This window comes from Pogoniulus pusillus, chromosome 18 (genome assembly GCF_015220805.1).
Source record: "Pogoniulus pusillus isolate bPogPus1 chromosome 18, bPogPus1.pri, whole genome shotgun sequence".
Lineage (NCBI taxonomy): Eukaryota > Metazoa > Chordata > Aves > Piciformes > Lybiidae > Pogoniulus > Pogoniulus pusillus.
In genome coordinates, this window is record NC_087281.1 from 4,605,333 (window position 1) to 4,628,645 (window position 23,313).

Sequence of the window (23,313 nt, forward strand, 5' to 3'; positions counted from 1 at the left end):
AGGTTTGGACACAGACATACAAATTAAGAAAATTAACTGTTCCAAAGAGATATAGTTTTACAGAGCCTCTCCTGTCCTGGTGCTGTTTCACAAAGCTGGATATGAAGCATCTGCCTTGTACTACATCGTATCATTTCACCAGGCAGGCACAGCCAGAGATCAATAACAGTGCTACATTTCACAGTTATTACTCAGAATCTTGTGGGACACCTATAAAAAGAGAAGCAGCAGAATCTCTGAAAGTGGAGGTGGAAATAAACTCCACAAACCAAAGTGCAGGAAGTACAGGAGATGTGGGGAAAAGAAACACACAACACTCTCCTTTCCTTTCAAAGTCCACACAGAGATGAACTTCTCAGTAAATGTGACAGAGGGCTAGTCGGAGTCTGCTGATATATGAAACATGGTGTGCTAGTTTGAGGCTAGCTGGAATAACTTAGTGAGAGAAATTAGATGACAGGCTGTGAAAAAGAAACAATGGTGATGCCTGCTGCACTCATAGGCTTGCTGAGATGGATAAAAACAAGAACACAGACATACCCAACAGTGTTGGACTCTGTCACAGCTGGTGCCTGTACTTTTCTCCCTATCCTGCCTTCTGTGTAACTAATCCTTCTGCTTTCTAACCCACTTGGCCAGTTCTCCAAACTAATCTTGCATGTAAGGCAAAGTCTGGGATAAGGTAGAGGGATGGGAAGGAGGTGAAAAGGTGGTTGGGAACCCCTCCTGAGGACTCTGGTTTCTGGGAGGGCTGCTGTGTTTCTGTATTACTTTTTAACTTGCGTATTTCTGTCTATAGAATCATTGAATCAACCAGGTTGGAAGAGACCTCCAAGATCATCCAGGCCAACCTAGCACCCAGCCCTAGCCAGTCAACTAGACCATTGCACTAAGTGCCTCATCCAGTCTTCTCCTGAACACCTCCAGGGATGGTGATTCCACTGCCTCCCTGGGCAGCCCATTCCAATGGCAAATCACTCTCTATGGGAAGGACTTCCTCCTAACATCCAGCCTGAACCTTGCCTGGCACAAATTGACACTGTGTCTCCTCATTCTATTCCTGGTTGTCTGGGAAAAGAGACCAACCCCACCTGCCTACAACCTCCCTTCAGGTAGTTGTAGACAGCAATGAGGTCACCCCTGAGCCTCCTTTTCTCCAGGCTAAACACCCCCAGCTCCCTCAGCCTCTCCTCATAGGATTTGTGTTCCAGGCCCTTCACCAGCTTTGTTGCCCTTCTCTGGACACATTCCAGCACCTCAACACCTCTCTTGAATTGAGAGGCTCAGAACTGGACACAGTACTCAAGGTGTGGCCTGACCAGTGCTGAGGACAGGGGAAGAATAACCTCCCTTGTCCTGCTGGCCACACTGTTCCTGATCTAGGCCAGGATGCCATTGGCTCTCTTAGCTACCTGGGCACACTGCTGGCTCATCTTCAGCCTACTATCCACCAGTACCCCCAGGTCCTTTTCTTCCTGGCTGCTCTCCAGCCACTCTGTCCCCAGCCTGTAGCATTGCTTGGGGTTGTTGAAGTTTTCCTGACCTTTATTAACTTTAAAGCTAAGTCAAGATACACCGAACCTAGGCAGTGAACAGATTTTGGGCATAAAATGTTAGAAAATAAAGTACACTTGTAATACATATGAAGAATCGGATTACAAAATGTTAAACCCATCTGGGAAACTAACAGCTACAAATGTAAAACTACATGCTCACACTTAAATATCCAAACAAGTAGCAAACCTTTTTTTTTTCCCCAAAAAATACTGGTTTTATAAGGAGCTTGAACACTGACTTCACATTACAGACCTGTCTTTGTTAGTGAAAGGAGAAAAATAGTCACATATCCATGTCTATCCAGTTTATGGATATGTATTTTTAAGAAAAGCAGGAAGATGAGATGCAAATATTCTAAGCTACTAAACGCAGTATCCTGCAAAGTGGTTTATGTTGGGATGGGGCAAAATTCCTAGAACGCTGAATAATTACAAAGAGTCTTGTGAAAAACAAACCAACCAACCAATCGCCAAATAGTAACAAGCAAACAAAAAAACCCCAATGCAAACAAACAAATCCTGCAGAATTCTTAGAATGCTGAATAATTTTCAAGGGTCTTGTGACAAACAAACCAAACCAATCAAACAATCACCAAACAGTAACACATAAACAAAAAACCCCAATGCAAACAAATCCTGCAGAATGCCTAGAACCCTGAATAACTTTAAAGAGTCCTGTGAAAAACAAACCAAAGCAATCAAACAATCACCAAACAATAACACACAAACAAAAAACCCCAATGCAAACAAATCCTGCAGAATGCCTAGAACCCTGAATAACTTTAAAGAGTCCTGTGAAAAACAAACCAAAGCAATCAAACAATCACCAAACAATAACACATAAACAAAAAACCCCAATGCAAACAAATCCTGCAGAATGCCTAGAACCCTGAATACCTTTAAAGAGTCCTGTGAAAAACAAACCAAACCAATCAAACAATCACCAAACAGTAACACACAAACAAAAAACCCCAAAGCAAACAAATCCTGCAGAATGCCTAGAACCCTGAATACCTTTAAAGAGTCCTGTGAAAAACAAACCAAACCAATCAAACAATCACCAAACAGTAACACACAAACAAAAAACCCCAATGCAACCAAACAAATCCTGCAGAATGCCTAGAACCCTGAATACCTTTAAAGAGTCCTGTGAAAAACAAACCAAACCAATCAAACAATCACCAAACAGTAACACACAAACAAAAAACCCCAAAGCAAACAAATCCTGCAGAATGCCTAGAACCCTGAATACCTTTAAAGAGTCCTGTGAAAAACAAACCAAACCAATCAAACAATCACCAAACAGTAACACACAAACAAAAAACCCCAATGCAACCAAACAAATCCTGCAGAATGCCTAGAACGCTGAATAACTTTAAAAAGTCCTGTGAAAAACAAACCAAAGCAATCAAACAATCCCCAAACAGTAACACACAAACAAAAAACCCCAATGCAACCAAACAAATCCTGCAGAATGCCTAGAACGCTGAATACCTTTAAAGAGTCCTGTGAAAAACAAACCAAACCAATCAAACAATCACCAAACAGTAACAAATAGACAAAAAAAACCCAACGCAAACAAATAACTCCCGCATGAAAACATCCCAAAACAACAAAAAGAGATTTTTTTTCCATTAGTGAAAAGTCAAAAGAAACATTCGGGAATACACAAATCTTGTTGTGTCTCAGTTTCAGACACAACAGAATTAGGAAATGAAACCAGAGTTCTTTGAAATTATGCTCAGGCAGTGTTACTGACAGTAAACGAAGCAACTTCCCACGGCAAGTGTGAGGACACTGAGCTTAAACCTAAGAACGAAGGATTCCTCCACCACCAACTCTGCATGTGGCACATCAAGTTCAGCATCGCCCTCCAACACACAAAGCTACAGAGAACTGCTCTGAATAGAACCGTTTATAACTCTTGCGGCTACGAAAGGACTGCATCTACAACTGGACATAACAGACCTGCAAACAGAAGCACGGAAAGCAACCTGTGGAGGTATGGAGAGGTGCCAGGGCTACCCACGCGGCCTGTGTAGCAGCCGTGCACAAGCACCACACCAAGAGGCCTGCGGCTGTAAGCCCCGGCCGACTGCCCCCCGTTCGCCCCCTTGCCAAGACATGGGCAGGTCTCCCTGTCCCTAACGAAGAAAGTTACTAGAAACTCGGAAATGAGGCGTCAGCAGTGCAGGAGCGTACTCAGCTACCACCAACACCTGCTACCGGAGAGGTTCGAAGAGGCTGCGGTTAGCCTGCCCACCACCGCAACTCTCCCCGTTACTGTGCGGCTCTTGACCAGGCGGCAAACAAGCAGACAGCCGGGCCAGAGCACCCATCACTGGCCTGGGGCACTTGTCCAGGCCCCTGGGCCGCCCAGCCCTGCCGCAGCCACCATGCCATCCCGCAGCCGGCCCTGCAAGGCCGTCCCCCACCCCGTGCCATGGCCGGCAGGCCACCGGGCGCACACGGCGAGCCGGCAGGCAGGCTGACCGACCACCGCCCTCCTGAGCCCGGCGGACAGTCCCCCACTGCGGCCCCGGGAGCCACAGGGGCGAGCAGTCAGCGGTCAACAACGTACCGAAGGGGTAAAGCCGCTGCGGTATGCCCTCCCGGCGCGGATCCTGCTCCACTCGGGGTGAGCCCTCCCCCGACGGTACGGGGCGAGGGGGCCGGGAGCTGGCGACCCCTGCCGCTCCTGACAACGTCGGCAGGGCCCCGCGGCGCCGAGGGGAGGGCGGAGCGGGCGCGGGGGGTGCGCGCGCACCCAGCCGGTCCCGTCCGGCGGCCAATGGCGCGTGAGGGAGCTGACAGCGCGCCCCGCCCCGCGGCCCGAGGGAGCAGCCGCCAGGGGGCGCGGAACGGCGCAGGCGCGTCCGGTACCCGGCAAGGAGGCGGGCAAGGAGGCGGGCAAGGAGGCGGGCCCGGGCTGCGCGCCCGGAGCGGGGCGGAGCCGGGAGAGCGGAGTGACAGCTCCTGGGGTAGCTGCGGTGTGCGGCGGCGTTGAAGCAGTTGTGGTCTCCTGGGTTAGTCCTTCCACCCTGTTCTGGTGTAGTGCGACAGATACGGAGCGGAACGGGCTGGGTTATGCCCGTGAAGGATGACGCTGGAGAAGATTGGGTTAGGTTTAGCCTGGAGAAGAGGAGGCTCGGGGGTGACCTCGTTGTTATCTACAACTACCTGAAGGGAGGCTGTAGCCAGGTGGATGGCGACTCCACCACCTCCATGGGCAGCCCATTCCAATGCCAATCACTCTCTGCCAACAACTTCCTCCTAACATCCAGCCTAGACCTCCCCTGGCACAACTTGAGACTGTGTCCCCTTGTTCTGTTGCTGCTTGCCTGGCAGAAGAGACCAACCCCACCTGGCTACAACCTCCCTTCAGGTAGTTGTAGACAGCAATGAGGTCTGCCCTGAGCCTCCTCTTCTGCAGGCTGCACACCCCCAGCTCCCTCAGCCTCTCCTCACAGGGCTGTGCTCCAGGCCCCTCACCAGCTTTGTCGCCCTCCTGTGGACACCTTCACAGTATCACAGTATCACAGTATCACCAAGGTTGGAAGAGACCTCACAGATCATCAAGTCCAACCCTTTACCACAGTGCCCAAGGCTAGACCATGGCACCAAGTGCCACATCCAACCTTGCCTTGAACTGCCCCAGGGACGACGACTCCACCACCTCACCAGGCAGCCCATTCCAGTGCCCAATGACTCTCTCAGTGAAGAACTTTCTCCTCACCTCGAGCCGAAATTTCCCCTGGCGCAGCCTGAGGCTGTGTCCTCTTGTTCTGGAGCTGGCCACCTGAGAGAAGAGAGCAACCTCCTCCTGGCCACAACCACCCTTCAGGTAGTTGTAGACAGCAATAAGGTCACCCCTGAGCCTCCTCTTCTCCAGGCTAACCAATCCCAGCTCCCTCAGCCTCTCCTCGTAGGGCTGTGCTCAAGGCCTCTCACCAGCCTCGTCGCCCTTCTCTGGACACGCTCAAGCATCTCAATGTCCTTCCTAAACTGGGGGGCCCAGAACTGAACGCAGTACTCAAGGTGTGGTCTGACCAGTGCAGAGTACAGGGGCAGAATGACCTCCCTGCTCCTGCTGACCACACCACTCCTGATGCAGGCCAGGATGCCACTGGCTCTCTTGGCCACCTGGGCACACTGCTGGCTCATGTTCAGGTGGGTATCAATCAGCACCCCCAGATCCCTCTCTGTCTGGCTGCTCTCCAGCCACTCCGACCCCAGCCTGTATCTCTGCATGGGGTTGTTGTGGCCAAAGTGCAGCACCCTGCACTTTGAGCTATTGAACCCCATCCCATTGGCCTCTGCCCATCTGTACAGGCGGTCAAGGTCCCGCTGCAGAGCCCTTCTGCCCTCCAGCTCAGTCACATCTGCCCCCAGCTTAGTGTCATCTGCAAACTTGCTGATGACTGACTCGATGCCCTCATCCAGATCATCTATGAAGATGTTAAAGAGGATGGGGCCCAGCACTGATCCCTGAGGGACACCACTAGTGACTGGCCGCCAGCTGGATGTGGCACCATTCACCACCACTCTCTGGGTCCGGCCCTCCAGCCAGTTCCTAACCCAGCACAGAGTGTTACCATCCAAGCCGCGGGCTGACAGCTTAGCCAGCAGTTTGCTGTGGGGGACAGTGTCAAAGGCCTTGCTGAAGTCCAGATAGAGCACATCCACAGGCTCCCCACATCCACCAAGCGGGTCACCTGATCATAGAAGGAGATCAGGTTAGAAAGGCAGGATCTGCCCTTCCTAAACCCATGCTGGCTGGACCTGAGATCCTTGCCATCCCTCAGGTGCGCAGTTATTGGCCCCAAGAGAACCTGCTCCATCAGTTTCCCTGGCACTGAGGTCAGGCTGACGGGTCTGTAGTTCCCAGGTTCCTCCATCCGACCCTTTTTGTGGATGGGGACCACGTTGGCCATTTTCCAGTCTCCTGGGACCTCTCCGGTGAGCCAGGACTGCTGGAAAATGATGGAGAGTGGCTTGGCCAGCTCAGCTGCCAGCTCTCTCAGCACCCTGGGATGGATCCCATCTGGTCCCATGGACTTGTGGGTGTCCAGGTGGCTCAGCAGGTCCTGAACTAATTCCTCATGAATTTCCAGGGGAACACACTGCTCCCCGACCCCATCCCCCAGTTTAAGAGGCCATTTGCCTCCTCCTCCTCTCTCCTTACTGTTGAAAACTGAGGCGAAGAAGGCATTCAGGACCTCTGCCTTTGCTTCATCATCAGTTATAGTGTTCCCCTCCCGGTCCAGTAAGGAGTGGAGGCTCTTCTTGCCCTTCCTTTTAGCGTTGAGGTACCTTCTGGTACCTCAACATCTCTCTTAAATTGAGGAGCCCAGAACAGGTCATCTTTACAGCTATAACAAATCAGAGGTTTTGAAAAGGCCGTGGGTTTTCTGGAGCATTTTATTGTCGCTCTTGTTTGCATTTTACAGGTATGGAAAAGATCAATTCACTCCCGAGTTAACAGAAAAATTAACAAAATGCCTGAATTCCTCAGTCTTGGATGGTTTAGTATCACAGTATCACAGTATTATCACCAAGGTTGGAAGAGACCTCACAGATCATCAAGTCCAACCCTTTACCACAGAGCTCAAGGCCAGACCATGGCACCAAGTGCCACGTCCAGTCCTGCCTTGAACAGCTCCAGGGACGGCGACTCCACCACCTCCCCGGGCAGCCCATTCCAGTGCCCAATGACTCTCTCAGGGAAGAACTTTCTCCTCACCTCCAGCCTAAATTTCCCCTGGCACAGCTTGAGGCTGTGTCCTCTTGTTCTGGTGCTGGCCACCTGAGAGAAGAGAGCAACCTCCTCCTGGCCACAACCTCCCCTCAGGTAGTTGTAGACAGCAATAAGGTCTCCCCTGAGCCTCCTCTTCTCCAGGCTAACCAATCCCAGCTCCCTCAGCCTCTCCTCGTAGGGCTGTGCTCAAGGCCTCTCCCCAGCCTCGTTGCCCTTCTCTGGATGTTGTTCACTTTGTTTACAAAGAATGTGCATTTGAAGGATGAGAGTGGAATGGAGGGAACCAGGTATACCATGCATAGTTTACCTGGGAACTGGTGGTCATCAAAACACTACTCCCTTCCTACTAAAAGCCTAAAGAGCACTTCTTTGAGACTCAGACTTCTCCAATACAAATGTATGGCAGGATGAAAAAGAACAGGCAAAAGTGACTGAACTCAAACATTACATCACAAACTCTCCTGCAGAAAAAGAATGGAAGCAAAAGACATGACAACTGATAGTCCTATCACTCACCCATTATTAGGAAATTGCTCCAACAGCATCCACTTCAAGAATTCATATTAAAAAAGCAGACAGCAATCCATTTCTCAGCAATCTCTGTTCAGAGGCTGAAGGCTGTGAATCTCTTAATAGGTTCTTGTCTTTTAGTTAACTTTTGTGCTTTTGTAATGTACATGGTTTGTATTTAAAGACTTCCTCTCCAGGGTTGGGATTTGTACATTCTTTGATAGTGATGTTGTGGCTTTAGGACTTATAATGTAAAACGTTGGTGAAAGTGAACTTTATTTTATTATCTGGATGTCATAAAAATTAATAAGCAAGAAAGGAACCTTTCTGCTTTCAGAAGAGGATAAAATACAATAGCACCATGAGGGTGTCTGTTCTGCATAATGAGCCTCTCTTTTTCTCTCATCCTCATTCTGTAGAAAATACCTTCCTTAGTTCCCAGGATAAATGAGCTGTGTTTTGAAATAAGGGTCAAGAGCAGGTGGAAGCAAGCCCACTTCTATTCATCATCTAATGACTAGGGATCCTAGTGGTTAGTACCTAGTAATTTCCCTCCTGTTCTAAAGGGCTTGAATGTATGAAAGAATATAATTGCCATTTAATTCAACCAAATAGAAAGGAACGGTATAAAAAGAAGAGAATATGACATAAAATGAGATAGTGTGGGGTTTTTTGACCACGTTTGAAAACAGCCTCTCTTGCCTATGGATGAAATTTTTCCTTTGATCTCAGTAGCAATTCTTAAATCCCAGGAAGAGTAACCAAATTAAAGCAGGAGACATGCTCCTTTGCAAAGTGTTTCTTTTGTGAGGGAGGATGGAGATGAGAAACAGCATGTCAACCAGTGCAATATTTTAGAGTCCTTTCTACTGATATTTTAGATGCAAAGGTAAATAGGAGAAAGAAAATTAACATTTTATTTGCCTACAGATTGGTTCTGGGGGCAGGAAGTGCAAGCAGTTGTAGCAGAAGAGTAAAACTGATGGTGGATAGGCTACATGCCCTGCGCTGCAATGGCTGTATGCTATGCTGAAGAGCTCACTGGGGATCCGTGTACCTCCACAAATGAGGTAGCAAACTGCTCCTGTGTTAATCAGTTAACTAGCAGGAAAAATCTTTGGAGTTCTGTGTATGAAAGTCACCATCTGATAGCAATGAAAAGATGGATCCCAGTGGAGACGTAACATAGAATCATAGAATCAGCCAGGTTGGAAGAGACCTCCAAGATCATCCAGACCAACCTAGCACTCAGCCCTAGACAATCAACCAGACCATGGCACTAAGTGCCTCAGCCAGGCTTTGCTCCAACATCTCCAGGGATGGCAACTCCACCACCTCCCTGGGCAGCCCATTCCAATGCCAATCACTCTCTCTGACAACAACTTCCTCCTAACATCCAGCCTAGACCTCCCCTGACACAACTTGAGACTGTGTCCCCTTGTTCTGTTGCTGGTTGCCTGGCAGAAGAGCCCAACCCCACCTGGCTACAGCCTCCCTTCAGGGAGTTGTAGACAGCAATGAGGTCTGCCCTGAGCCTCCTCTTCTGCAGGCTGCACACCCCCAGCTCCCTCAGCCTCTCCTCACAGGCCCGCCACCAGCTTCTGTTGCCCTTCTCTGGGCATGTTCCAGCATCTCAACATCTCTCTTGCATTGAGGAGCCCAGAACTGGACACAGCACTCCAGGTGTGGCCTGGCCAGTGCTGAGTACATGGCTTCAGTCTTTCCCAAATATTAATAAACTAGTCATTATTCTGTGCTGTGATAGGAAATTATGTTCATAGGTTCAGTGCTACCAAACTTCCTCAGTGTTTGGTTTTTAAAATACCATGGAGTCATGGCTTGGCAAGCCTCTCTTTTTTTTACTTTTTCAGGGCTTCAGTTCTATTTCTTCAAAATAGCAAAGTTCAGTGTAGCACTTGTACCCTTCTGCCTCTTTACACAGCAGCTCCTGGAGGAATCTATCTGCACCCCATGGAATCACACTCTTCAGGCCATCTGTCTCAGCTCACGTGTATGCACAATTCTTATACACCCGTGTCCATCTGCTGCTCAGCTGAGCTACGTGCTGGTTTTGTGGAAACCAGGTGGTACACCTGACCTCAAGACTGACAGTAGCAGCTGATCAGTCACTGGTGAGAGTTAAGCCCATCTTCCTTTTTCCAAGAGAACAGGGCAGTTAAAAAGACTCTCTAAATATAGAGCAGGGGAAAAAAAATAACCATGTCATTGCATCTAGGACAGTGCCTAGAGTTGCTATGTAGGATTTGGAATCCAGTTCTTCAAGTTCTTTAAATATACACCTAAATAAGGTGTTTTCATTGCTTTTTACTACTACTTTTATAACCCACTTATTTCTTTTGCTTCACAAAACTGCGTCAAGGAGATGTTTTCTGAGGAAAAGCAAACTCACTGATAAAGCTGAAATGAAGTAAATAAAATGTTTGTTATAAAGTCAGTAACAGCATTTGAAGAAATTAGGCTGAGAACAGATGTTTATAGTATAACATGTGGCATGGTGGTTTGGAGGAGAGCTGAAAGACACTTGCAACAAAGATATTTCAGATGGTATCTATTAGAAATACCTGTCCTGGCAGTGAAAAATCTTCATTTTCACACTCTGGCAAGAGAAAAGTTGAATTCATAGCTGACTCGAAAATAAAAATTAAGACAGTCAAAACTTCATGCAAATGTTTTATCTCTGGTCTGCACTGTGAATAAAAAAGGCAACTGAAATTGAAACAAAAATGTGCAGTCACTGGGAATAATTTTCTCTTGGCTATTTCCCTTCTGAAGAAATGAGAAGTGGCCTTTGTATTTTCTGTCAAAGAAAATATGAACTTCATCAGGGCTGTCATTTCCTTGATTTATAAAATTGGAAGTGCAGAAAGATATGCAGCACTCAAGGCAGAAACTGATGTATTCGTTTAGCACAGATGAAAATCTGCCTTCAAAGATGCTTTTGTCAAGTTTAACAAGGGCTGGTGCTAAAATTAGTTCACAAAGATGGATGTAGCTTCATGGCAGATTAATAATCATTCTCTTTAGAGAAGTATTATATTTAATTATCTCTCCAAAATCTACATTCAATCCCACTTGGACCATCACACTGACTCAGAGAAAGCACCTGGTCTAGCACAGGGTGGAATGTGCACTCCCTACTGCCCAGCATTTGTTCTGGCTCTGAGGTGAGGGAACAGGCAGTGCTGGATCATGGACTGCACGAGTCACAAAACAACCAAGGGCTTACTGCACAGCTGTCAGCTAACTACAGGATGCTTCAGGGTACTTACACTTCATCTGGATGTTGTTAATGCCAGTCAGCATTTGTGGTAGAAGACATAAAGATCTTCCTGTCTGCAGTATATGAAGTAGTTAGGTACTGAGCAGCACTGTGCCACAAGGGAAGTACAGCAAGGCAGTTCTCAGCTGGGCAGCAGCAATGTCTGCTTTGTGCTGCTAATGCAATGGGATCTGGTCCTTCCTAGCTTTTCTCTGAAAGGCTATGAAGGAGGGGTTTGAATCTGGGTTAAAAGTGAATTGTAATGAGGATGATATAAAAATTATTAAATAATTTATTAAATATATAAAGACATTTTCCCCAAACTTACTTGCAATTAACACAGACAGATTCTATTATGCTGAGATGGTTTCGGTGTTACCCTCCCCCCTACTCTTATCAAATCACCCAGACTAGACTCAGCTGAGCTGGAAATGAAAGAATGGACCTTTATATTTACAGCTTAGCACAATACACAAGCAGATATTTACAATCTATACAGCTAGAGACAGAAATAAGCGAGTTAAAAAGGTAATACAGAAACACAGCAGCCCTCCCAGAAACCAGAGTCCCAGAAAGGGCTCCCAACCACCCTTTCATCTCCTCTCCACCCCTCTACCTTATCCCAGATTTGCCTTACATTCAAGGTGAGTTTGGAGAATCGGCATGGGGGGTTAGGATGCAGACAGATTAGTTACACAGACAGCAGGTTAAAGAGAGAAGGGAGACAGCCAGAGCCAGAGAGCAACTCTGTTATCTATGTTTGTGTTCTCGTTTTTAATCCATCTCAGCAAGCCTAGGAGTGCAGCAAGACATCACCATTGTTTCCTTTTCACCATCTATAATCTAATTGCTCTCACTAAAATATGCCAGCTAGGCTCAAACTAGCACATGACTGTACACTACTGAACACAATCTTGGGGAAAAACAAGCAAACATCCTTGTCACACACTAGAACAACATTGCATCTCACAACCCTACTTGAGCAAAAATAAACTTTTTTAACTGAGGAGGTAAATGGGAGTTGCAAACAGAAAGGAGAAGAGGCTTTCATTTGAAAAATTCTTGTGAGAGAAAGTAACAAGGTAACAGAAAAAGAAATCTTTTCCCTTTTGTTCAGTGAAGTATTACTTTGCTTATGAGGAGAGGTTGAGGGAGCTGGGGTTGTTTAACCTGAAGGCTCAGGGGTGACCTCATTGCTGTCTACAGCTCCCTGAAGGGAGGTTGTAGCCAGGTGTGGGTTGGTCTCTTCTGCCAGGCAAGCAGCAACAGAAGAAGGGGACACAGTCTCAAGTTGTGCTGGGAGAGATATGGCCTGGATATTAGGAGGAAGTTGTTGTCAGAGAGAGTGGTTGGCATTGGAATGGGCTGCCCAGGGAGGTGGTAGTCACTGGCCCTTGGAGGTGTTGAAGCAAAGCCTGGCTGAGGCACTTAGTGCCATGGTCTGGTTGATTGTCTAGGGCTGGGTGCTAGGTTGGACTGGCTGAGCTTGGAGGTCTCTTCCAAACGGGTTGATACTATGATTCTGTGATTTGCATTAGCTTCAGGTTGTTTCTCTAGGTAATAGGATCAGAATACAAAACCATTGCAAAAATTAGTCTCCTAGGATACTTATGGACCTGCAGATGTTTCTAATAGATGAAGTGCTGGGTTTGCTGCACAGATGGAAAGTGATAAATGATTAAGATGCTATGGGATATAAATAACAGTACTATTATGTTGTGTATAGAGATACCAGCAAAACAAGGAATCATCTGTCTTGATAAGCATCTTGTTTATGGTTCATAACAAACTGCAATAGTTCTGGCTCCTGCCCAAAACAGAAGTCCTATTGTTTCTGGACAGGTCCTGGGGTCACTACCAGTTCTGACCGCTCCTGCCTGGACATCCTGCTTGGATCTCTACTTCCATCTGCCTTGCCCCTGGCGGGGGTGATGGAATGGGCTCTGTCTGCCACGACCTGCTGTGACAGCCCCCCATGTGGATCCCTAGTTGTCACTGTCCCCTAGGCAGCTCTACAACATCAGTTTCACAAGGGGAGCAGTGAGGATGCTTCTAGCACAGGCCAGGGATAATTTTACATTACTCCTGCACTTGGAACCATGATTTGTCAAGAATTCTTCCAGAAAAGATTAACACAAATCTCCACACAAATATCCACAAAAGGTTAACACAAATATCCACAAAATCCCAACTTTTGACCCAAATTATTTGAAATGTGTAGAGTTGCTGGTGGGGTCCAATGAGAAGAGAAGGATCAGGTGAGATTCCTGTGCTGGATATTGCCCCACAGGTCAGTGCATTATTAATGAAGACTTGAGAAGAAGACCTGAAGACAGCCATTGCTATTAACACAAGGGAGGCTAGGTTATTTTCAGGGAACCAACCACATGCTGCATGTTTCTAAGTGATCCATTGGAAGCTATTTAACCCTGGATGCTGGATTTTATTCTGTTTTGCTACCCTACTAACACTGGAAACATTATCTGCAGCTAATAATGTTGTTTCAGAGTTTTACTCCATGTTCTTAAGCCAAATATACACCCTTGTTTGAGGTGGGAAAAAAGGGGTAGCATTCACACCAAACCCTCACAGAGGTTTTCTCCCAGTTTCTTTCAACATGAGAGGTTTCCTAGGAGGATCTTGCCCAAGCAGTCACATTTTCCACTTCTGCCTGATTTGGCCCCACCAAAGTAGTTCAAGCTCAAGTGTTTTATTGGCCCAGTGGTAGTTTGGTGTGGTTTGACTTTTTGGTGCCACTTTTCCCAGGCAACACACACCTTCCACGTCTGCTTCTGCACAACCAGCTGATTTTCTGAAGAATTAAGTGGTTTCGTCCCTTTGTACCTTGCATTCCTGAGGGATTTTGATGAAGTTTATGTTGTTTGGAGAAAGAGAGCTTTAAGTGATCATTAAGGTATGTGTAATGTAAAGTAACACAAAAACCAGATTGCTCTAAAGTGGTCTGTATTGTTTATTCTTCAAATGCAGACACTCCCCTGTTATGCTAGTTTGAGCCTAGCTGGGATATTTTAGTGAGAGGAATTAGATTATAGATGGTGAAAAGGAAACAATGGTCATGTCTTGCTGCACTCCTAGGCTTGCTGAGATGGATTAAAAACAAGAACACAAACATAGATAACAGAGTTGCTCTCTGGCTTTGGCTGTCTCCTTTCTCTCTCTAACCTGCTGTCTGTGTAACTAATCTGTCTGCATCCTAACCCCCCATGCCGATTCTCCAAACTCACTTTGAGTGTAAGGCGAACTCTGGGATAAGGTAGAGGGGTGGAGAGGTGTTTAGGGGTCCCTCCTGGGGACTCTGGTTTCTGGGAGGGTTGTTGTGTTTCTGTATTACTTTTTAACTTGTATGTAGAATCAGGGTTGGAAGGGACCACAAGCATCATCCAGTTCCAACCCCCTTGCCATGGGCAGGGACACCCTACCCCAGAGCAGGCTGCCCACAGCCTCAGCCAGCCTGGCCATAAACACCTCCAGCCATGGGGCCTCAACCACCTCCCTGGGCAACCCACTCCAGGCTATCACCACTCTCACGCTGAACAGCTTCCTTCTCACATCCAGTCTGAATCCCCCTGCCTCCAACTTTGCTCCATTCCCTCATTCACTCCCTGAGAGCCTGAAAAGTCCCTCCCCATCTTTTTCACAGGCCCTCTTCAGATCCTGGAAGGCCACAAGAAGGTCACCTGGGAGGGAGCCTGCTCTTCTGCAGACTGCACAGCCCCAACTCTTTCAGTCTGTCCTCATCACTGTATATATTGTAAATATCTGCCTGTATATTGAGCTGAGCTGTAAATATAAAGCTCCATCCTAATTTCCAGCTCAGCTGATTCTAGTCTGGGTGATTTCTGAAGTGGGGGGGGAGGGGGCAGGTAACATCCAAACCATCACACCTGTCTTAAAGCCCTGAAGTATTGTATGCTAAACAAATAGTTTTCTCCTGCATATCAATTTCTGATATACAATTATGATAATTATCATAGCTATTATGCACTCCCATCCAGAGTAAGAACTGTATCTAATCAAAATGATTCCCTAAACTATATAAAGATGTGATACTCTTTAATAGCACTGAATGCAGATTGCCTTCAAAGGTTTCTGAATACATTATCTGCACTATGAAATTAAAAATAGCATCAAGCTGAAAAACAACTTCCTCTCACACACATTTCATTTCCCCAACCAAGACAGTTAAAATGGGCAAAGAGATAAGACAGTTTCATCTCAGCATCCTAAAAGGTACAGTTTACAACCATGAAATGTTAAAAGACTCTTTTCTGACACCCCTTGAGAGCTCTTCAGCATTCACACAACCTCAAGGAACCAATGTTAACTCTATTCTTTCAACACCAAGTCTTCCTTGCAGCAACAAATAAGCCAGGATGTCTCTCTCCTCAACTGTGGGGAGCTTGAACTAGAAAATGTATGTGTATGTGGTTGAAAAGATAACTGTGATGCATGGAAAAGGTGTATGGTGCTCCCTTCATAGAATAGTAGCTCCTCTCAATGTTTTCAGGGCAGACCTTATTTATTTATTCATTTGTAAGCCTTTTACTGCATTAAGAATGAACAAACAAAATGAAAAATGAAGTAGACATCTGAAGCTGAAGGCAATCATCTCCCCACATATCCCTGAATTCCTCTGCTTACCTCTTCCATTCTTAACAAGAAAACTCTAAAGGCACAATTGTAGAATCTCTGTTAAACTGGAGTGGAGGTAAACACATACCCAAATAGTGTTTGAGATTGTTTTGTGCACATGTGTTACCAGTTTAATTTTATGTATCCACAAATGAAAGCAAACTGGGAAGACCTTTTATGCAGCTCTAGGCTGAGCATTCAATCATCAAGATAATTTAGCAAATAGGCTGCAAGTGTTGTATATACTACTCCAATGGCACATGTTAAATTATCACACAGTATCACAGTATCACAGTATCACCAAGGTTGGAAGAGACCTCACAGATCATCAAGTCCACCTCTTTACCACAGAGCTCAAGGCCAGACCATGGCACCAAGTGCCACGTCCAATCCTGCCTTGAACAGCTCCAGGGACGGCGACTCCACCACCTCCCCGGGCAGCCCATTCCAGTGTCCAATGACTCTCTCAGGGAAGAACTTTCTCCTCACCTCCAGCCTAAATTTCCCCTGGCACAGCCTGAGGCTGTGTCCTCTTGTTCTGGTGCTGGCCACCTGAGAGAAGAGAGCAACCTCCTCCTGGCCACAACCACCCCTCAGGTAGTTGCAGACAGCAATAAGGTCACCCCTGAGCCTCCTCTTCTCCAGGCTAACCAATCCCAGCTCCCTCAGCCTCTCCTCGTAGGGCTGCGCTCAAGGCCTCTCCCCAGCCTCATCGCCGTTCTCTGGACACACTCAAGCATCTCAATGTCCCTCCTAAATTGAGGGGCCCAGAACTGAACACAGTACATTGTCTAGTAAATGAGTAAATGAGAGTAAGAAGAAAGAACAATGTGCAAGTTTGCTTCCTCTCTCAACAGTGGTTGGAATCTAGGAAAGAAATAAAAGCCATCTAGGACAGAAGATGTGTCTGTAGCCAGGTGGGGGGTGGCCTCTTCTGCCAGGCAACCAGCAACAGAAGAAGGGGACACAGTCTCAAGTTGCGGCAGGGGAGGTCTAGGCTGGATGTTAGGAGGAAGTTGTTGGCAGAGAGAGTGATTGGCATTGGAATGGGCTGCCCAGGGAGGTGGTGGAGTCGCTGTTGCTGGAGGTGTTGAAGCAAAGCCTGGGTGAGGCACTTAGTGCCATGGTCTGGTTGATTGGATTTGGTTGGGTGCTAGGTTGGACTGGATTTCCTTGGAGATCTCTTCCAACCTGGTTGATTTTATGAGTCTATGTTCAATTAGGCTTAGAGATGTAATAATAAATTTGGAAAAAGAAGCTTCCTGGGATTTAAACACCAGAGGGGAAAATAAATCCTGAGGGCAGGTACCATTTAGAACTCAGAAACACAATAGGAATTAAAATGCTGATATGCAGCACTAGGAAATGTCTGTTGAATTTAAATAAAGGCATGGAAATCAATAGCTGTCTATTGCTGTAGTGACAGCAACTGTCAAATCAACTGAGATGGTTTGGTGTAATTTAGTGGGGCCTTAGATTTTACAGCAAAAGAGACAGTGCAGTGATGATGGAAAAGTCTTTTTAAAAGCTGTTGCCAAGAAAAAGGAAAACAAACCAAACATATGGTAGAAAAAGAAGCACAAGCTATGGTCATCAAGAAAATGTCACAGAATCATAGAAACATCCAGGTTGCAAAAAAGACCCTCAGGATCATCAAGTCAAACCCTACTCTACATGATTATGTCTATTCACTCTTTGTCAAATCTACCCAGATGTCTTCTGTATCAGGTAAAGGGACTGAGATTCCCATTGCTTTCTGGATTCCATAGGTACTAGCAATATCACCTGGAGTCCCTTGTTGTGCAAGCTCTGTAAGGTTACTGGTTACTCTCTCTGCCAAATGCAGCTCTCTGCAAGATGGACTCGGAAGGCAAATCATATTAGGTGGTGGTTTGGGACTGAGTCTTTCATATTGAGCATCCTGGAGCTCTCTAAGAAGCTTTGTTGTTTCATCAAGTTTCCTCTGTAAGATTTCAGCCTCCTTGGAATTAAACTCTTCTACAGGCATGCCAAAGTTTGTAACTGCTTTGAGTGCTGTCTGTCATTGCTAGCAGCATCTATCCTGGCAGCAATATCAGTTTCTGTAATCTTCACATCTTTTATTCTATCCTGTTCAATATCTTTATTGATGATCTGGATGAGGGGATTGAGTCCAGCATCAGTAAGTTTGCAGATGACACCAAGCTAGGAGCAGGTGTTGATCTGTTGGAAGGTAGGAGAGCCCTGCAGAGGGACCTGGCCAGGCTGGATGGGTGGGCAGAGGCCAATGGGATGAGATTGAACAAGGCCAAGTGCAGGGTTCTGCACTTTGGCCACAACAACCCCAAGCAGCACTATAGGCTGGGGACTGAGTGGCTGGAGAGCAGCCAGGAGGAAAGGGACGTGGGGGTACTGATAGATAGTAAGCTGAAGATGAGGCAGCAGTGTGCCCAGGTGGCCAAGAGAGCCAATGTCATCCTGGCCTGCATCAGGAACAGTGTGGCCAGTAGGACAAGGGAGGTTATTCTGCCCCTGTACTCAGCACTGGTCAGGCCACACCTTGAGTGCTGTGTCCAGTTCTGGGCCCCTCAATTCAAGAGAGATGTTGAGGTGCTGGAAGATGTCCAGAGAAGGGCAACAAAGCTGGTGAGGGGCCTGGAGCACAAATCCTATGAGGAGAGGTTGAGGGAGCTGGGCCTGTTTAGCCTGGAGAAGAGGAGGCTCAGGGGGGATCTTATTACTGTCTACAACTACCTGAAGGGGCATTGTAGCCAGGTGGGGGGTGGCCTCTTCTCCCAGGCAACCAGCAATAGAACAAGGGGACACAGTCTCAAGCTGTGCCAGGGTAGATATAGGCTGGATGTTAGGAGGAAGTTCTTCACAGAGAGAGTGATTGGCATTGGAATGGGCTGCCCAGGGAGGTGGTGGAGGCACCGTCCCTGGGGGTCTTCAAGCAAAGCCTGGCTGAGGCACTTAGTGCCATGGTCTGGTTGACTGGATAGGGCTGGGTGATAGGTTGGACTGGATGAGCTTGGAGGTCTCTTCCAACCTCGTTGATTCTATGATTCTATGATTCTATGATTTATTTCATGTGGCACTTCAGCTTCCTCCAGTGGTGCTTCTAGTTCTCTGAGAGCTCTGGAATGTCTTCCTTTAGTTAGAACATCAAGCAAACTATCAGCCATTAAGAAAGGATAGTCTTGTGATTTCATCAGAAAATCATGAATGCTGAAAAGATCCTTGATTAGAGTCCTCTAGAATAAAACCCAAAGGCTATACCACTAAATGAGTGTGCTTGTGCAGTCTTATACAGATCATTTCAAAACCAGGAAGGCACTTTAATCTTGTCATTGTGGATATGTGGATATTCTCTGAAGAATATAACTGGCTGGTATTTAGAATCTTTCCCTTAAGTAAGTTTCCTTAGGTCAGTGAATCAAGTGTTGGTTGCCTGTAGGCTTTGTGCACAGTGTGAAAACACAGCACCTCAGCTATGCATTCTTCCTGTCCACTCATTTGCTGCTAATCAAGTTTCAAGAATCACCTTGTGAGTTACAACGAATAATGTACACAAATGAGGGGATTAGTGGTTCCATGGAGACCCTGCTCTCATACCCAACCTCAGTTAGCATGCATCAGTCTGCATAGTTGTGCTAGTTTGAGCCTGGATGGACTATTTTTGGTGAGAATTAGATGACAGGCTGTGAAAAGGAAACAGTGGTGATGTCTGCTGCACTCATAGGCTTGCTGAGATGTCTGAAAACAAGAACACAAAACAGATAACACAGTGGATCTCTATTGCAGCTGATGTCTGTACTTTTCTCCCTCACCTGCTTTCTGTGTAACTAATCATTCTGCTTTCTAACTCCCCTGGCTGATCCTCCAAGCTCACCTTACACATAATGCAAAGTCTGGGATAAGGTAGAGGGGTGGAAAGGAAGTGGAAGAGCAGTTGGGAGCCCCTCCTGGGGACTCTGTTTTTTGGGAGGGCTGTTGTGTTTCTGTATTGCTTTTATCTTGTGTATTTGTGTCTGTAGCTGTATAGATTGTAAATACCTGCTTGTATATTGTGCTAAGCTGTAAATATAAAGCTTCATTCCTTAGCATCCAGACAGCTGAGTCTAGTCTGGGTAATTTCCTAAGTGTGGGGAGGCAGGCAACACCCAAACCATCACAATAATGATCACTTCATCCTCCACCTTTGAATACCATCTCTCCTCAGCATTCAGCTTTACCTTCCCAGGACAGAGGTACTCCACTCCCATGCTGGCCCAGAGCTGTATTGTCTGGGCACTTGATTGCCACTGCTGGTTTCTCCACCTGCCTCTCTCCCAGTGCAGGTGTTTCCATAGGTATAATACTTCTAGTCGACTACTGACCTTCAAAAACTTGAATGCTTTTATTTTTAAGACTTTTTCAACTTTCAGTCATTTTTTTTCTCCAGTTGCAAACCGAATAGGTTTTGTTGCTTTGCTGAGTGGGCAGTGGAGGCAGTAGGCAGAGTAAACACAGTGATTTTGTTTCCTTAGACAACCAAGATAAAAGTGTTCTTTAATTAGGACTACATGCAGTTCTTCTCTTTGGGTTTTGTTCACTGCTTCTGGTCTTTCCTTTTGATCATTTTCAGTTCCACAACGTGGCTACAGGTAGTAAGATTTTTTAGAGAAACTAATGGGTTTTAGTGCATGTTTTTTCATAGAATCATAGAATCAGCCAGGTTGGAAGAGACCTCCAAGACCATCCAGACCAACCTAGCACCCAGCCCTGTCCAATCAACTAGACCATGGCACTAAGTGCCCCATCCAGGCTTTGCTTCAACACCTCCAGGCACAGCGACTCCACCACCTCCCTGGGCAGCCCATTCCAATGCCAATCACTCTCTCTGACAACAACTTCCTCCGAATATCCAGGCCATATCTCCCCCAGCACAACTTGAGACTGTGTCCCCTTCTTCTGTTGCTGGTTGCTGGGCAGAAGAGACCAACCCCACCTGGCTACAGCCTCCCTTCAGGGAGTTTTCTTAATGTTCAATTCAAAGCATATGACAGGACCTGGCATTTCAGAACATTCTTACTGTAATGTTCATAGCATATGAAGACCTATTAGTGTCTTATTGTGATGATTTTCTCAGCAAAAGCAAATATATGTATACATAACAGTGTATAAAGAAGATACATAGGAGAGCAAACATGCAAGTACAATGTTTGAAGCTCTGTGCTCTAATGCCAAACATGAGCCACTAAGCATAACTGGACTGGAGATATAAATGAAGCATTGCATAGCTAAAGTGCACAAGTCAACTAGCTGATGGAAACACAAGACAAAAAAACATTTGAATACACTTACTGAGGATCATAGAATCATAGAATCAAGCAGGTTGGAAGAGACCTCCAAGGTCATCCAGTCCAACCTATCACCCAGCCCTATCCAATCAACCAGACCATGGCAATAAGTGCCTCGTCCAGTAATGCCTCATCAGCATTCATAGTGAAAGAATTCAACCTGCTGGGTCAGCTGGACCATTTCATCATCAGTGACTGTGTTATGCTTGATGATTGTTTTCCTGTCTTAATGAAGGCAATTTTTGTAATGAATCCAGTGTAAAGTAGAGCTGCATAGCTGGACAAGAGTAAGAATGTCTGATTCTGGAGAAACTGGAATTTGACACACCACTTAGAGGTAGTGGCTGAGAAACTAGGCATATCCCTGAAATGACAGTGAGACCCACTTCACCAGAAGGGAATTGGAGAAAAAAAGCAATTAATATGTCACCAAAACCACACAGCTACTGTCGAGCAAGTGAGAGGAAAAGGAGATAAAACAATGATTTTGATAGGTCCTGAAGTAATTAAATGCTTTACCTGGTTAAAAAGTCAAAATGATAAAGTCTTTGTTCAAATTCTGTTCTAGAGGCAGTTCTTCATGAGGACTATAATAAGTACTTAAAAAAAAAATGTATGTGCTCAAATATTGTTCTTGTTTTTATCACAGTACAGAAGATGTCAGACCACATATAAAGTCTTAGTGAGAATTAATTGTTTATTTAATGCTCTGAACTGGCCTCCAGTTTTGTAAGTGTGGTGCTTTTTTGTAGCAAATAACAAATGCATCAAACTGTTGGCAAAGAGTTGAAGGAGCAATGTTTCTATGCCATATCCTCATGCCATTTGGAGTACCAAATTCTGATGCCATATGTCTTGCTTGTAGAGTAGTAACTCCATGTTGCAAATAATTACCTAGTATTTCACGTCATGTTTCCTTCACTGAACCACAGAGTGCTTTTGTGCCTGAGCCATGCAGCAAGTGTAGCAGTTCCTGGTGAGGTTGTCCTGTGTCAGTGTGTGGCCAAAGGCACCATAGTCCTTTGGGTTTCATCTTTGGGGCATGTGTCAAGGAGACAAAGATGCATGGTGCATCTGTCACAAAAATACTCCAAGGAAAAACTTGGTGGCTTTTGATTTTTAGCATTTGTTGGATTAATAGCAATAATAGAAAGTGTTCCATCATTCCATCAGAGCTTCTGTTGTGAAATGGAAGAGGGCCAGGTGATCAGCACAGGGTCCACTTCGGTTAAGAGTTTTGCTTTAGGTCGTTTTCCCCTTGAATTCTTAAAGCTGCAGTGATTTGGGAGGAGATATCTCACTGAATTCTCTGAATGGGGGGAAAATGGTTCGCCACTAGGTAGAACAAGGGAGGTTATTCTGCCCCTGTACTCAGCACTGGTCAGGCCACACCTTGAGTGCTGTGTCCAGTTCTGGGCTCCTCAATTCAAGAGAGGTGTTGAGGTGCTGGAACATGTCCAGAGAAAAGTGATGAAGCTGCTGAGGGGCCTGGAGCACAGCCCTGTGAGGAGAGGCTGAGGCAGCTGGGGGTGTGCAGCCTGCAGCAGAGGAGGCTCAGGGCAGAGCTCATTGCTGTCTGCAACTCCCTGAAGGGAGGCTGTAGCCAGGTGGGGTTGGTCTCTTCTGCCAGGCAAGCAGCAACAGAAGAAGGGGACACAGTCTCAAGTTGTGGCAGGGGAGGTTCAAGCTGGATGTTAGGAGGAAGTTGTTGTCAGAGAGAGTGATTGGCATTGGAATGGGCTGCCCAGGGAGGTGGTGGAGTCACCATGCCTGGAGTTGTTCAAGCAAAGCCTGGATGAGGCACTTAGTGCCATTGTGTGGTTGCTTGGCCAGGGCTGAGTGATAGGTTGGACTGGATGATCTTGGAGGTCTCTTTCAGCCTGCTTGATTCTATGGTTCTATGAAAGATAGGGTTCAGAACCAAAGCATGAGAAGACCGCGAACTGCCCAGCTGTAATAATTGGTGTTGTAAAAATACATTGCTGCTCTCTTTTTTCCTGTGGTGTATTTTTCTACAGCTATTTAGAAGATGCAGGAATTACCAATACCAATGCCAGTACCTTTTTGTATCCTGAGACAGTGATTGGCATTAGAATGGGCTGCCCAGGGAGGTGGTGGAGTTGCTGTTCCTGGAGTTGATCGAGACAAGACTAGATGAGGCACTTAGTGCCATGGTCTAGTTGATTGTCTAGGGCTGGGTGCTAGGTTGGAGTGGATGAGCTTGGAAGTCTCCAT

At 46.3% G+C, this 23,313-nt stretch overlaps 1 protein-coding gene across 2 annotated transcripts in view; it reads right to left on the reverse strand.

Annotated features, from left to right (window-relative positions):
- The window catches only part of SHPRH (SNF2 histone linker PHD RING helicase), a 73,987-nt gene extending 69,716 nt beyond the window's left edge, over nucleotides 1-4,271 (reverse strand). The window contains exon 1 of one of the 2 annotated variants that reach the window (XM_064158264.1): nucleotides 4,138-4,271. The gene's annotated coding sequence lies outside the window, so the exon portion shown is untranslated. Of the gene's footprint in view, nucleotides 1-540; nucleotides 571-4,137 lie in introns of those variants that run through there. The other variant, XM_064158265.1, reaches the window with a different exon arrangement.
- Between the last annotated feature and the right edge of the window lie 19,042 nt (nucleotides 4,272-23,313).